Below are 15,635 nucleotides of genomic sequence, written 5' to 3'. Positions count from 1 at the left end.
ATGGTTATCATTGCATTTGTTTTGGTTTGATTTTCAATCATAAAATATCATTAATATTAAAGAAAATATTTTGGTACAATAATTTTCGTATGTTGATCATAATACTAATTATAGGAAGAGACTGGCATTCACAGATAGGATATTAATTTAACTGTGATATAAATGAATATATAGCAAGCACTATCTCCCCATAGACATTTTCCAATCTCCTACAAAATAAACTCAAAGCCTCTGGAAGCATACCTTACGCACAGAAGGCCACAAAAAAATATTTAAAGGGACATGCAGCAGTAGTAACGATTGTAAGAACATATTTAGACACATCATCTCATGCCACGAAGTAAAATTTGAAGGAAAAGAAGATATATGAAATAAATAGAATATATTAAAGTTTTATAATAGTCGCTAGTCATAATAAATGAAATATTACAAGTTATTAAACTGTAGATCACCCACATTTCTCCTAAGTAAGGTAATGGGTTTATAGAGGAAGAGGTATAGGGGGGCAGGCGTGAAAAATGTAGTCCAAAGTTTCTTGTTTTACTTTGTGGAACCACGATCTTCCAAATAAAGTTTATACTAATTATATTCCAGCACAACCACTGATATTCAATGACCTTGATCGCCTCTAGTCACAATTGAAACTATCTCCTCCATGTCATAATCCAGCTAGACTGCCTCAGTTCATTCTGCCATTTTGACTTCGCTCTTGACCGCTTCGGAAAGAAATTCTCGTAGCGAACGTATCGCCTGTCGAGCTCTGCTCCGGAGCACTTCCATCGAGAGCGCACTGTAGCGAATGTAGCGTTCTTTGGACCTCATCCCATGGTAACGGAGATTTCTAAATAGTCCTATCCACTTTCAGAAATATACTCCTATCACCTCACCTTGAAGAGTAGCTCACTGAGGATCGTATCTTTAACTTTAAAAGTCAGAGTATTGTTTTCAGGGTTTTTGGGATTGTGATAATTTCATCCCAGCTAGCACATTATAAGCCATTGAGATAAGGCGAAAGGTAGAAATATGGAAGGTACTTATCAAGGAAGTTTTTTATGGGTTTCTTACGACCAGGCCGACAAACATCCAGAGCAATGATAAACTGGATGCCAAACTTTCAGCAGTTCCGTAGACTATTTTATAGATTTAGAGTATTCAGTAAGGGATTTATGTAAAAGAATAATGTTTCCATTCTTGGCCCTTCTATAATATGAGTAGAAATAGCATCGAATGGCCATGATTTGAAAATAATTCATGTTTATGAACTGATGGCAAAACAATGGTCAAAAGAAAAGACGGAGCGAAGAAAAACAGAATTTCACACGATTAGCGATGTAGAATAATATAAAAATGCCGTAAGGAATCTTTAAAATACATTGTATTCAACGCGTTACCAGACGATAAATTAAAATTCATCAATATTTTATCGTGTGGGCCTGGAATAATTTCAGTCGTTCATGCATATAACAGCAAATTTTTTCTAGTTTATTGAATTTAAAACTGTTAACTACGACTATTCTTTCAGCAGGTCTGTTTTGTTTTAGTTGTTGGGAAACTTTAGTTGTGTCTGCATCTCTTAAAAAAATTAAACAGTAAAATGGTGACTAATGTCTTTTCAGGACGTGCTTTTCTTTATTTTACTTTTCTCGCCTACTTTCTCTGGCAATATTTGCAGAATATTTAAATAAGTTTTATGTATCAAGAATCAGTGAGACCGCATCTTGAACAATTTCCCCATTTTTACAGAAACAGATGTCCTTTCTTAAACATGTATTTAATCACTTGCTGTTTGAAAAATGAAATCTTATATATTATTGATGGTAAGATGAGAGTATCTTATAGATTTTAACACCATTTTATACAAAAGCAGTGAATAATAGCAGTGAATAAGTTAAATAGCTATTAGGTACATATTATGTTGCGATTGGACTACGCCTCGTGGAATTAGTGAATTTCATTTAAATTAGATTTTCGTAACAGTGTTTTTCAGCTATGGAACAAGTACGGGAGAATATTTACTATCCATTCTTACCATACATTACGCTCAAACTCTGTTTGAAGAATGTATTACAAAATACTTGCACTTGAATGGCATGCTTCTTTAGAGTAAGGCATTCACACAGCCATGGATAATTCAAAGAAAAGCTTAGATTAAATGCGTTTGCAATTACTTACTCAATAGGTTAGGCAATCTGGTTGGAATGAGTATTCGCTCTTTCCTCGACTCCCCTATTCCCAGTATAGAGAAGGCAATCCTGAAACGTAAAATAAATTACTTCTGTTACTGAAATGGGAAACTTATTATACTCGTACGAAGCAAACCTTTCCTTAATGCCTTTTTAAACTTACAGAATTTACAATCCCAAATGATGGAGAAATACTTCTCAGATAACAGGTGTTGAAGAAAATATGGCAGATCAATTCGTAAGATGCAACTCGCATGAGATCTGCTCGTCTCATGACTTAGGAAATGCCCTTTACACCCACAGAGAACGGGCTTATCTAATCTTTAGTGCCTCATAAAAAATGAAGGTGTAAGTATTGCCAATTTACGACATTGCTAGTCATCGCTTGTGCGAAAATAATTGCCATTTTCTTGACTGAACATTATGGATAAGAAAGATAGATATCTTTTTAACGTTATTTTTTTGGGTTGGTTACGATTTTTTTGCGATATTACTGAGATATGGGATCACGAGATGAAGACGAAGGTAATGGATTTTGAGCTGCACAAAGGCTAGCCTCTACCCCACGGGTAATCCAGATAAGAAAGCTGACAAGCGTTGTGCTCACAATCAAATGGTGACGCGAACTATTGGCCCAAGAGCTGCAAACGATTCTTCATCAGAGCATCGATTTAAATACAAACATAAGCAAGTTTTATTAAACAACCGAATTTAAGAGTGATAACCTATAAAGAGTACCGACCAAAAAAATTGCTGGTAAAAACATATGTTGATGTAGTTTTTTCTAGCATTATGATAAGATAATCCGTGCCGTGGTTGAGAGAAGGTCGCATTAGCCGTTTTCGGATGTTGGCGAGATGAACAAAGAACAATTGATTTTTCTACGCATAGCTTGATATATGAAGGTGATTTGAAGTTTATTGCGTCCTCTTGTAACTAATAAAAAAGTTAATTTTTGAGTATCTCATGTCCTTATTACACAAAAAACGAAGAATGCGATGATTATTGAAATTAAAAATAGAAATTTGAAAGTACACCCATGACTCGTATAGCGCAAGGGATGCGTTCCTTGGGGTCTTTGCGCTATACGAATTTGCGTTATACGAGAGCGTTTTAACATAGGGAACATAGGGATGCGTTCCTGGTAGCATAGATCTTGGGTATTGAATTTCTTCTAAAACATCTATATTCCCATAAAAAGCCTTAGAAAACGTTATTTCTATAAATATTTATTGTTTAAAACATCTTTAAAGATAGTATTCACGCATTCAAAGACTTTTATTCACGTTAAAAAAAATTCTTACGTGCTTTCGAAATTCCATCCTGTCGTGCGGGTGGGCTAACATCTGCTATCTCAGGGGATCGTAATGCGTTGCCGGCAGTTGACGATTTTTCAAACTAGTCTAAAAACAACTATTGTGTCACCCAGGCCCTTTTGTCGCTCATCGAAATGACAGGAAAATGCTACTTTAAATGCCATTTCATAGCCAGCGGAGTTTATGAATGATAAATCATTTTAATTTCATTTTAATCATTCAAAGTCCTCCGAGTCATTAGCAGCTACGTGAAACAGTCTTTAAATGCCTTGAAACCTGACCCAGGTTTTCCTTCCCTGAAAATGAATGAACGAGAATGCATTCTTTTCCAAAAGAATATCGTCTCGTCAACAATAAAAACTAGTTGAGGGGGAAAGGAGCCACTTTCAATAACAGCTTGGAGTTCATTAGAAAATGTTGTGGTGGCTGCGCTATCAACACTTGCAGATTCACCTGATATCGCCGCACTGAAAATACCTGCTTGCCGTTTAAATTCTGGAACCAACCAGAGCTTTCACTAAATGTCTCGGAGCGATTACCACTCTCGTCTTTTTGTACTGATTCACCATGAACTTTCCGTATGTGTAGACCGCTTGGTTGAAGTTGGTGCGGCTGAGGTCACTGATATTTTAGCTTCGTCTTTATTCAGAATAAGGCATCGTGAGTTTAAACTTCTGCGCAATATCACTTTGACGCTCTCCATTTTCAAAGCAATTGACCTCTCTCAAGTCCTCTTCTAGGTTTATGGTTTTTCTTGATAAATTCTTGATTTTTCTACACGCATTCCTATTTTTTGCCATATTATCTTGGTTTTTACTCTGTATGGCTCTATCTAAATCACCTTCTTCTGCTGAACTGTATTCCTGAGACGCAGAAGGCCTAAGACTGCGGGGAGGGAACGAAGCCATTGTGTTTGAGACTCTATAGCGGACCCTTTTATGTGTCGATGCTGTTGCGTATTATTTCTCATAGTTTTCGTTCTTCAGTTATTATCGTCTGCTGTAGGCTTCCCCGTGTTCCCGAGGAGGGCGCTAATAGTCTCCTGGCGTTTTCCTTTGCGGAGAAGCAATGCAGTTCAGTCGTGCAGTTCAGTTGCAGTTGACGAGCAGTAGACGAATAAGTGGCCCGAGAGGCAGTCTCGCCTTTCTCCCTCCCCAGCGTAGCTGAGTGTTCGCATATCTCCTGCATGTTGCTCGCCCTCTCCTGCATGCTGCTCGCCGGATCAACGCATTCTCACCACTGCTCCGACTCTCCGTGACCTGTATTTCCAGGCTTCTCTATTATGTATTTTTTGTGTTAATTGTTCATTATTGGTTTAATTGTTTAACCGAATTAAATGTGGGAATTGTCTCTCTTCCGCTTCATACAGTCCACTTGATTATTCTTTTACCCCACAGATGCTATTCATGCGCAACTCAGCCACCGCTCCATTTCTCCCCCGTGAATACCGATGACCTTGAAGGCTTTAGCGTAGACACTCTACCTGGAAGTCAATCGCCCGGTAACCTACGACGGCAAAAATACGTCTCAAATCGTATTGCTGAAAAAAAAACTCATTTCCACTAGCCCCACGCTTAATTAATGATCTTAATTATTTATTATCATTCTGTTAAGGAGACGAGATAAATTACTTCGGTAGGCTGGCTATCTGGACCCAATGACAAGTAATACTTTTGGCAATTGCACAGCAATGAATTTCGATTAATATATGAACAAAAAAGAAGATTTGAGGCAAGAAATAATATTAATATGCGTAAATTGATAGAAATTTCGTGTGTACTTAGCGCAAGTTCACGTTTTATCACGAGAGCGTTTAAGATATGTGATTAGGCTACACTGCGTTGCAATGTTTCCCCGAGGAACGAATTTGCGCTATATCGAAATTGCGCTCATCGAAATTGCGCTATACGAGACATGGGTGTATTCACGATTAAAAAACGCAACGGTCTCTAAGACCGCATGCCAAATTTACATGAATTAAATTTTGAAGGCCTGTATGCGTCAAAAATGCATCTGAAACAAAAGCCAAAAATAATCAGCTCATGAGAACTGACTAATGATGGCCTGTGATTAAGATGAGTGCCCACAAGCTACTTTTCCGCACTAACGTTGCAATAAGACTATTTCTCCATGAATATGAAAATGAATATTTCGTTTAAATAGCGTTTCGGGATATCGCATTTAGTCTGTAAACCTTGGAAGTAGTATGTAATGCACGGTGGCGTAAAACTTTCTATGGATATATCACAAGAAACATTTGCTAACCATTCTTATAAAAAATTATGTTCAAACTCTGTTGGTCGATTGTATTAGATGTAATCTTGCACTTGAAAGGCATTCTTATATAAAAAGGCAATCACGCTATTATGCATTATTCCAAGAAAACTTATATAGAATGCGTTTGCAAATACTTACCCAATAAGTTAGGCAAATCTAGTTGAAATTTGCATTCGCTCCTTCCTCGGCTCTCCTATTCCCAATGCAGAGAAGGCAATCCTGAAACGTAAAATAAATTACTTCTGTTACTGACATGAGAAAATTATTTCACTCTCATAAAGCAAACCTCTTCTTTCAATGCCCTTTTTAAACTTACAGAAATCTTAATCCAAAACGATGGACAAATACTTCTATGATAACAGGATTTGAATCACAAGATGGCGGATCAGTTCACCAGACGCAACACGAACGAGATATACTCATCCTTTGGCTCAGGAAAAGGCCTTTATACCCACAGACATCAGGCTTATCTAACCTTTAGTGCCTTATAAAATATGGCGGTGCAGGGATTGCCAATTCACGATAGTCCCAGTCAACGCTCGGGCGAAAATATTTGTGATTCTCTCGACTGAACTTAGTCGATAAGAAGGATGGGTATCACTTCTAACAATATTTTCTTCGCATAAGTTATGATCTTTTGCTAGATTTTTGATGTATGGGATCACGAGATGAAGACAAAGGTAATGGATTTTGATCTGACCAATCAAGGGCAGTCGGAACTTCCCAATTAACTCCATAGAATGCGCGGCTTGGCAACTGAAAAATTGAAATCCGTCTTTGAAAATTGATGACGTATTTTTGCCAGCACACAGCGCTGTCACAGAAAAATGTATTCGTGTTGGATATTCTCCGCGTTTTGGCAGCAGTGCACAGGCGATTGTGCATTGGTTGTCGTTTATGGGAAGCTTAGGTGTGCTGGAAGCAGACATGCACGATTAGCTGAATTGGGAATGATGATTGCCATTAGTTTCATTATTCAATATTATTTAAAGTTTTAAATATAATTAATTCGAATACTTTCTCAACATAAGACAAATGGTAAACTCTAAATTACATTCCAATCACAAAAGGACCTTGCATTACCATAACACACATCCGTCATCGGTATTACCAGCTGAACACAGCGTGAGAGCTCCTTGTTAGTAACTACGGTGTCTTAAATACCTATTTATATAATATAACTGTACCCTCATGATTGCTAAAGTTTAAGCTATTTGGGTATTTTGGCTGCGCATAGCTGTTTTAGCAATGACGATCACAAATAAATAATTCAGACACCATTCCACGTTACTTGTTTTCACTCACTGTACGTATTTTTCATGTAGTTAGACTTAGGAAATAAAATATAGCCATAATAATGCATAGGCAAGTGCCATCACTGATGATAAATGATTAACAACTCTATAATCGCCAAATTTAATTTTAACGCAATCAACAGCTAGGAAGAAAATCTTGAGGAATGATGTGGCGCGAAAATATAAAAACAACATTCGTATTGCGCGATTATCTAAATCATGAATCGACCTGTTCGATCGAAATGTCATTAATTCTCTCAGAAGAGTAAACTATTGAAATTCAAAAGAAATGTTATATTTAAAAACACTGGTAATTCAATGAATTGACCTTGAACTTGCTCAAAGATGGAGTTAGAATGTATATTTTATTGACTTCAAATAACGCATAACCAAATTAAAACACAATGCATAGCTCAGTGACCGGGGCCGGGCACATGTTGCGTTTTGTCTCAAATTCTACCCTACTCGTAAGACGGAAAAAGTTTTCCTCTCGTAGGCGCCGGCAGGAAAAAGCTATGGATGTTTTACTCAGTCGGTTTTAAATCGAATGACCATGCGAATGATTTGGCCAATGATCTTGCGAATGACCGTCATTCACCGTCTGAAACTGAAATTTTCTGCATTCAAATGATTATTCGAATGAAATTTAGAGCATGTTCAAATTTGCTTGAATGATTTCCATGAATGATATGAGCCTACAGAGTCCATCTTGCTACCGGCCACCTTGGAATTTAATGATAATATATAATATGGTCTGATATGGTATGATTTTAATAATTACGGATACTTTAAAACATATAAAATTACCTAAGTCATAGCAACTTTTTTACCATAGCAAATGATATTTACCCTCTATTGTTTTGTTGTGGTCCCTTAAAATCTGAAGCTTTAACTGCGAAAATGACTAAATTTCCATCGAATATCTGTAATCACTAGATTAAAATAATTGAATAACTCAAGGCTGTAACTATCCAAGCAAGTTAGCTTAAATATTTATTTCTGAAATTGGGAAATGATATGATCTTATGATGTTTACGCCATTCGATTCCAGGAATATATACATTGGGTGCTTTCCATTCATGCGACTCACGCGTCGACTTGTGTCAACTCGCGGTAACTGTTTATAACTCTCCTATTCCTGTGCGATACCATTTGTTGACTTGTGTCACAACAGTCGGCGACACACACAGAATGGAACACGAAAACCGCGACGCAGGTCGACTTGTGTCAACGTGTGTCAATGAATGGAAAGCACCCATTAAAGTCATTACAATGACAGGCAAGTGTCGAAGAGGAACCGAATGCAATTCATAGATGCCTTCTCCGCATTTCTAAGGTTTTGATAAGCACTCGGGGTCTCTTGTGACTGTTCGCTCGCCTCTCAGCCCTCCATTGTTTGCGGGAAGCCATGCCAGTCGATCGCTCTTTCCCTACAACCGTTGCCTTTTCTCGTCTTTTGTGGCCCTTTGATTTGTGTTTCCGATGCATTTGATGCGCTGCGACATCCTCATACTATAGCCATCGTGCTTTTAGTTAACAAAAACAAGAAATATTGATGTCGATCTTTAACATTTGCCCCTGTTGTACACCAGGCGGAGTACAAAATGAAACTTTTCCATCCGTACAGCCGAAGTGATTGCACAACAGAGAGCACTAAAATGGGGACAAGTGATGTAAGCTAATGTAAAGCAAACAGTTTTGCCTTTTATTGTAAGTGTGAGAAATAACGTAGGTGAATTTATAAATTCTTTTCGTTGTTCAATATTCAAATGTTTTTTAAATTTATTATTGAGCAATATTTTTTCTCTTTCCTTACTAAATGCAACTCTTTTTTCCTTTTAGAGAATATTTTTTCTTCAAAATTCATTGCCAGTTGCAGCTAGAGTTGTTTCTTTCAAAGAATATATTAAATTGAAACTGAATAATGAGATAAATGAAAAAGTAAATACTTAAAATTTATTCTAAAAATAATATTGCCATACAATCTGATAGGTGAAAATAACTTAAGGGAGAATAACTCTTGTTCCAAGAAAAAGTACTTCATCTGAATAATTCAAAACTCAATATTTCTTGAATGTGTACGTGGCTAGAGACAAGATCGCAAAGAAATAAAATATCGTTTTTTGTCGTTTTCACCAAATGACTCAATTTGGCATCAATGTCATCTCTCTAATCCATTTCAATTTCTTTTCACATGCGGTGGCACGCAGAGGTAAGTGGTCAGGCACGCACAATTCCGTCTAGAGAAGGCGATCGCAAATTTCCAAGACAGATCGAAAGCGGTTCGAGTGGGAGATAAGAGGTGGACAGTAGGAGAATACAAATAAGATAAGCGATAAACACGATGGAGATAAGCAGAGCTACGGCGCATCCCTAAAGGATTGAATCTTGTGAAAGGGGGTCTCCAAGGCAGTGGCCTAGCAAGAAGGGAGGTCCGGGGGGTTCAGACACCTCCCCAAAATATGGGAACACAATTACTCGCCTCCATAAAAGAAAAGGAAATACTGAAGTAATTAATTTACAAAAAATTCCCCAGATATCTGATTTTGCTGTGAGTGGATTCCGAAATGGTGGATCATTATCCTTGTCATGTTTCCTTTCTCGGATTGCGTAAATGATATATTTAATGTAATGTTCATTATGTACAGAGATAAGGGAGACATTTATGGGTAGAGGGAAGTAACATATTATTTCATAATTACTTACATTTTAAGATGCCGAAAGCAATAATATCTTTACTCAATTGTTCTCATCCATTTAAAAAGAAAAAACTTTTACAAATATTCAAACTAAAATAAAAAAAGACTTGCAATCAACGAGGAGAAGTAAGATACCTTATTACAAAATATTTTAACCTTATTTTATTTTTCACACAATGTTTGACATCTATTTATTTAATTGGTTTTACCAGAAGAAATAGAAATATTTTCCTTGCTGTTATTTTTATTTTTACCAGTAATTGGCACTTATGTTGGGTAATTGCTTGGCTGGATGTCTAATTTTGGACAGACTCCAGGTATTTGTGATTCAATTCTTATGATAAATAATAAGTTCCGAGGGATTTTCATTCCCTATGATTTCATCATGGCAAAATTTATTTTGCATTTATCACAATGTACATTAGCTGCCAAACTCGAGATAATTACCATATTTGCATAAATTTGACAATAACGTAAGTGAAGTCTTTGTTCCACGTTATAATTTATTTTTTCCTATTTAAATGTTATGTACAATAGCTTTTACTTGATTTTTCCATAATATTCGAAACTCTTTCAAGTATTTCATTTGGCATTCACCGTAGTGAAAAAATGCCAAAGAGAGAACCCTCCCCTCACCAAGTCGCATGCCGTCGAGCTCAGAGAAACTGACCGGGCCAAAGGATATATATGCAATGGAGGTTATATGCAGAGCATAGCGCGTCCTGAAGCAACAATTATCAGATGTAAATATTTAACTATAGAATAATTTCACCACTTTTTGGCCTTATTATTCATTGGAATCATAAAAATTGCCTGTTTCCAAGATTATTCGAAAACGCATCCTTCATATGACTTGTCTTCCTTCAGGAGACAGAATTCCCATAATGTTAATTCTCCATGCCGTTTATTTCAGCAAGAACCCTGAGTCAGAGAGTACCTTTAGCAATATGGCGGCGGTAAAGGTAGTATGTGCTGCTTCAGCTCCCGTGAAAAATAGGTTGATTCTTAATATCAAATGTGCAAAATGTAAGAAATGGTATTCTGTGTGATTTGTGTGACCCATGGAATCATTTTGCTTGGGCAAATATTAGTGAGAGTGACTTGCCTGACGAAAGTTCAAAGTGGACGTGTCCAAAGTGTTCTGAAGCCTATCCCAGCTCATTAGATAACAATGTGAAATTCACCATTGAATCTGATGAAGATAAAATTTCTTCACTGGTAATTATTGCTGAGCTACAAGAAGACCTAAAAGCTTTAAGGGATGAAAATCGAAGACTCAAACTCACCATAGAAGAGAGTGATCGTCAGGTATGCCTCAACATTTCAAGCTTTAGTGAAATATTGCCAGAAAGTGAGGTTATGTCTCAAATTAATTTCGTCAGTAGACCTAGCAGAAGATGGGAAACAGTAAAATCAAAGGGGAACTCATACATATCAAGCAACAAAAGACTTAGTCAGGACTTTATCTTACCAATTCAAAATAAATATAATGTACTTAAAGTCACTGATAGTTTGGAAACTGATCAAAATTGTTTAGGCCTAATTGACAACTCAGCATCCTTACTAGGCCTACATAATAAACCAAAACAAGTGAAGAAACCTAAACTCAAGTTGTATTCAGACAGTTATGCCCGAGGACTATCAATTATGCTAAGGGAAAGTAGGTCTTCTGTAAGTAATGAATGTGAAATAGAAGGTATTGTAAAACTTGGGGCCGGTTTTCGAGACGTAGCAACATCAATCAGAAAAGATGGCAAACCCTTTACCGATAAAGAATTTGTTGTGGTAATGGCTGGAGCAAACAACGTCAGCAGGAATGAGAGGAAAACAGCTACATCAACACTGAAGTACTCTAGAAGTACTGACCCACACTAATGTGCCTCAACGACATGATTTACCCCAATGGTCCTGTGTGAATAAGGAAGTGGATCGCACCAACCATGACTTCAAAGCTATTAGAGAATGGCATACCAAGCAGGGCCATCATTTTAACAACTAAGGCAAGTCTGTTTTAAGTAATACAATTGTCAGAGTAGTACTAAATAAGATAAAGAAAGAAAATCATTCAGCTCTTTGTGTAGATGTCTCAAATGGTCTGACAAAAAACTTATAGGCCTAGACCAGGTAAAGTGCATTGGTGCCACTAATAAGCTTATACAACCTGGTCAAATTGTCAATGATTTAGTTTTGTATACGAATCAAGCAAAACCTAAAGTAGATTTTAATATAAGTTTTCTCAATACTCAAGGTATGGTTGACAAAGATTTATTAATAAATGAATTCTCAAATGACAATGTGCTTGATATCTTATGTATAAGTGAACACTGGTGTAAAGAGGAAGAGCTTAGTTATAAAGTATTAGATGAATCCACTTTAATAAATAGTTACAGTAGAAAACACCATTTGCATGGAGGAGTTGCTATCTATATAAAAACACATCTTGCGCCAAAATGTAGTTAGCTAGATCTCAGTGTTTTCTGTGATGAGCTGCATTTTGAAACTTCAGGTTTAGTAATGGAGTGTCTTAGACTATTAATTGTAGTAGTATATAGGTCTCCTTATGGTGACCCCCATGTCTTTCTTGAGAAACTCGATACCCTCTTAGTATCCCTTTGTATCCCAAAATAGGGAAAATATAAAATTGTAATTGGAGGGGATGTAAATGCCAGTTTTGATGTTTTGTAAGACAAAAACTGTGACTGATTTAAAAAATATCCTTAGACAATTTAACCTTTATTCTGTTAACTGTAAACCTACCAGAGGCTCGGCTTGTCTCGATAATGTAGGCTGCACGGGTTCGCCCGATTGCAAATAGCGGCTGGTCGATCAAGAGCCTTCCTTGAGGTCAATCTCTCGATGACGGGGTCACGTCACCCCGTAAATCTGAGGTTTGGAGGGTCGTGTCTCGGAGGGACGGTGGTAGTGTCACTCTAAGATGGGGTTTGGGGGATGCTGAGGCAAATCCCATCCCCGTCTCGAACAGGTACCAGTTGCTGTCGGATGGAAACTCCGAGGTGCCTGACGTGCCTACTCGTACCCCGAAACCGGCACCTAGGAAGGGGCGTCAGAGTGGGAAGGGGGGGATCATAGTGTTAGGGAGTAGCAATGTCCGTCGTGTGATGGTCCCATTACGGGAGAGTCCAGACCGCGAGGGTGTAAGCGACCGTGTGGCATCATGGTGCATCCCTGGTGGCGGTGTTCCTCAGGTGACGCAGGCGGTTGGTGCGGCGGTACGGGGCACGAAGTGCTCCAGACTGCGGGTTGTGGCTCATGTCGGCGTCAATGATGCCACCTTCCGTGGATCTGAGTGAATTCTAGATTCCCTCCGGGATCTGAATGCCGAAGTGAAGCGGGTGGGTGGGACCATTGGGGTCGGCATTGAGCTTTCGATTTGTAGTCTTGTCCCGAGGATCGATCGTGGTTCTCTGGTTTGGAGCCGAGTGGAAGGCATAAACCAGAGGCTGCGTCGTTTCTGCACGGACATCGGAGCCTCCTTCGTGGACCTTAGGCCGGCAATCCGATCGTGTCGGATCCCTCTGAACCATTCGGGAGTCCATTACACCGCCGAGTCGGCTAGTCGTGTAGCGAGTAGCATATTTGAGCACTGTAGGTCTTTTTTAGAGTAGAGAGTAGGGCAGAGTGTAGATATATTAGTGGGTTGAAAAATAAAGGGGTAAGTTCAAAACTTTTCACTGACAAAAATTCTTCCAGAAATGAGAATAGAGAAGTAGAAAGAAAAATCAGCGTTTCAGGTATTACATTTAAGCACGAGAAGCGTCAGTCGAGAAATACGTTCAAAGGCAGTCCAGGCTCAAGTGATTTTGATAGTGAGACAATAAGACATACATTTCCATTTATCAGTGGTATAGAGCCTGTGAATAGTCTATTCGACAAAACCAAATTAGAATTATTCCCGAATCGCAATAACACTACTTCCGAAGTTTTAATCGTGGCTGTGGTTAATTGCCGCAATTTAAGAAATAAGATTCCCGAATTCCACCATTTAATTCATAGTACGAAGTGTAACGTCATTTTTGGAACAGAAAGTTGGCTAACAGATGATGATTCAGACAATGAGATCTTCCCAAAATCGTTCACTCTTTATCGGAAAGATAGAATTAATCGAGTTGGGGGCGGACTTTTTATAGCTGTAAAGAATTCAATCGTCAGCCAAGCGATAACCGTAACTGAGACCAGCGTTGAATCTATGTGGTGTTTAATTAAATGTCCAAAATTCAAAACTATTTTATTATGTTCGTATTACAGACCGCCTAACTCAGATATAAGGTCAATGCTGGATTTTCAAAATCAAACCTGTTGTCGCTGATCCTCCGGTAGTAACTCTATCAGCAATTGCCGAAGAGCTCCAACATCTCAAAAAGAAGAAAGCACCTGGACCAGACTGCATAAAAAATGAAATCCTGCGACAACTACCGAGAGCTGCTGGCATTTTGCTTGCATACATATTAACCAGCTGCATAAAAATTGGCTATTTTCCAAACACCTGGAAGAAAGCCAAAATCATTGGACTGCAAGAACCTGGCAAAAAACCATCCGCAATATCCAGCTACCGACCAATATCGCTGCTTGATGGCTTGGGGAAAATGCTGGAAAAGATAATCCAAAAATCTATGCTGTACCACACCGAAACAGCCAATATTCTTCCAGCTTTTCAATATGGATTTCGCAGTCAGCACTCTACACTGCACGCTCTCCTCAGAGTAACCAATTATATCACTAACTCCTTCAATATTAATGGCTGCTGCGCCGCTGCATTCCTTGCTGTTAGCAAAGCGTTTGACCGAGTCTGGCATGAGGGACTTATATGGAAAATGGAAAAATACCGCTACCCTCAGTGGATAACCAAGATTATTCGGAACTACCTCCAAGATAGAACATTTCGCGTCAGCTGGGATGGAGCTGAATCCACTGACCGCCCAATACTAGCTGGAGTTCCGCAGGGATCGGTACTCGGTCCTCAACTCTATTCCATATTCACCGCCGATTTTCCAAACGACTTCGGTTGGAACACGACAGTGAGCCTTTTCGCAGACGACGCTGCCATACTTTGCAGATCGACCAGACCAATATATGCTGCAAAGTACCTTCAAGCAGCTCTGGACAAGGTGGCAAACTGGTATGAAAAATGGAGAATACAACTCAATCCATCCAAAACCAAAACGGTTTTATTTCAAAGAAGGAAGAGAGAAAACCCTCGACCTGCAGCTCCAACAAATCTAAGAGGAGTAATAATCCCATGGAGTGAACACGCAACGTATCTGGGCATTGAGCTGGACAAGAAACTGCAATTCTGACAACATGTCTGCAAAACGCAACGACAATTTCCCAAAAACAACTGGCTACTCAAGCCACTTCTCAGCACCGATCATATACCTCAGCATCTCCGACTGCGAATTTTCAAAGCAACACTCCTTCCAGCGATCACATACGCATCACCAATCTGGTCTGGGCTTGCTCTCAAAGGCCCACTACGAAAACTAGATAAGGCTATCAGGAAAGCGCTGAGATCGATCACCAAAATCCCTAAATGGGCAGGTAATGAGGCATTATATTTAAAAACGGATGAAACACCATTAGAAGAAAAGCTGAAGACCCTAGGGAAGAAATTTTATGAACGAACATCATCATCCCAAGTTACCGATATTGCTGCTCTAGGAGTAGCAAACTTAAATCCCTGGGACCGCTACTCTCATCCGATCTCCTCTACAGGAAATCCGGAACACATGCCTCATCACTTACCTCAATACTTAATGTATTCCCAGTCCTGGAAAAGGACATTAAAATTGAATCAACATCAGAGTGCCTGAAAAGGCGGAATGATGATAAAACAAAAGCGACACTCTG

General features: G+C 38.6%; 1 protein-coding gene across 3 annotated transcripts in view; it reads right to left on the bottom strand.

The window, feature by feature from the left end:
• Positions 1-15,635, bottom strand: part of LOC124173050 — a 73,067-nt gene that overhangs the window by 5,859 nt on the left and 51,573 nt on the right. For 2 of the 3 annotated variants that reach the window (XR_006868359.1, XR_006868364.1), the window contains 2 exons: positions 5,915-5,995; positions 2,173-2,252 (listed from right to left, as the gene is read on the bottom strand). The gene's annotated coding sequence lies outside the window, so the exon portion shown is untranslated. Of the gene's footprint in view, positions 1-2,172; positions 2,253-5,914; positions 5,996-6,092; positions 6,165-15,635 lie in introns of those variants that run through there. The other variant, XM_046552571.1, reaches the window with a different exon arrangement.

This window comes from Ischnura elegans (genome assembly GCF_921293095.1).
Source record: "Ischnura elegans chromosome 13 unlocalized genomic scaffold, ioIscEleg1.1 SUPER_13_unloc_4, whole genome shotgun sequence".
Taxonomy (NCBI): domain Eukaryota; kingdom Metazoa; phylum Arthropoda; class Insecta; order Odonata; family Coenagrionidae; genus Ischnura; species Ischnura elegans.
This window is presented reverse-complemented; position numbering and strand designations above follow the sequence as displayed.